The following is a 1,470-nucleotide window of genomic DNA, read 5'->3' on the forward strand; positions in this document are numbered from 1 at the left end:
TTGTAGTAAATGTTTATATGTAGCTTATGTCTGTTTAAAACAATATGCTGTAAAGAAAAGTATGGGCTATGTATTGGCTGACTTTAAAAATGTTTATAAGCAGGTGTGGCGCATTACACAGTAGCACACTAATCTTCAAAAGATTTATTACTAAGTCAGAGAACCCAATTTTAACATCTGGATTTGGACATGAAACACTTTCAGGTAGATTATGAGCTATGCGCGCTAGAGGGTTTTTAACAAACGCATCAATGGCGAGAGCGGGAAAGAAAAAAAAAACACCTGCGATCGCGAAATGAAAAGCTCCGTAACGCAGCCCCATTGATGTCTATAGGGAAAAAAACTTACACCCTAACATAAACCCCACGTCTAAACACCACTAATCTGCCGCCCACGACATCACCGACACCTACATAATGCTATTGACCCTTAACCTGCCGCTCCCGATTTCGCCGCCACCTAAATAAATCTATTAACTCCTAATCTGCCGGTCCCGATATCGCCACCAATATACTAAAGTTATTAACCCCTATTCCCCTGCAGCCCAACATCGCCCGCCACTAAAATAAAGTTATTAACCCCTAAAACCTCTGGCCTCCCACATCACAACTAAAGCTATTAACCCCTTATCCGCCAGCCCCCCACATCGCAACAACATAAATTAAACTATTAACCCCTAACCCTAACACCCCCTAACTTTAACATAATTAAAATAGAGCCAAATGAAAGTTACAATTATTAACTAAATAATACCTATTTAAAACAAACTACATACTTACAGTTAGCTACAATATAACTAATAAGTTTGTTTTATTTCACAGGTAAGTTTGTATTTATTTTAACTAGGTAGACTAGTTAGTAAATAGTTATTAACTACCTTGTTAAAATAAATACAAACTTACCTGTGAAATAAAACCTAAGCTGCCTTACACTAAAACCTACCATTACAAAAATAAAAAACCTACTATTACAAAAAGTAAAAAACACTAAAATGACAAAAAATAAAAAAAACTACCATTACAAAAAAAAAAACCCCTTAAAATAAAAAACCCTAATCTATAATAAACTATCAAGGGCCCTTAAAAGGGCCTTTTGTAGGGCATTGCCCTAAAGATAACCGCTCTTTTCCTACAATAGAAAAACAAACACCCATTAACAGTATTACAAACTCCCACCCCCAAACCCACAAAATAAAGTAAAACCTAATCTACCAATTGCCCTGAGAAGGGCATTTGTATGGGCATTGCCCTTAAAAGGGCATTTAGCTCTTTTTCCTGCCCTTAAAAGGACATTCAGCTATTTTAAGAAATGCCCAACCCCTAATCTAAAAATAAAAACCCACCCCAAAACGAAAAAAAAAAACATTACACAAAATAACAAACGAATTATCCAAAATAATAAAAAATATTCCTATTCTAATACCCATTTAAAAAAAAACACCCCAAAATAAAAGAAACCTAATCTAGAATA

The sequence above is a fragment of the Bombina bombina genome, chromosome 1 (genome assembly GCF_027579735.1).
Source record: "Bombina bombina isolate aBomBom1 chromosome 1, aBomBom1.pri, whole genome shotgun sequence".
Taxonomy (NCBI): domain Eukaryota; kingdom Metazoa; phylum Chordata; class Amphibia; order Anura; family Bombinatoridae; genus Bombina; species Bombina bombina.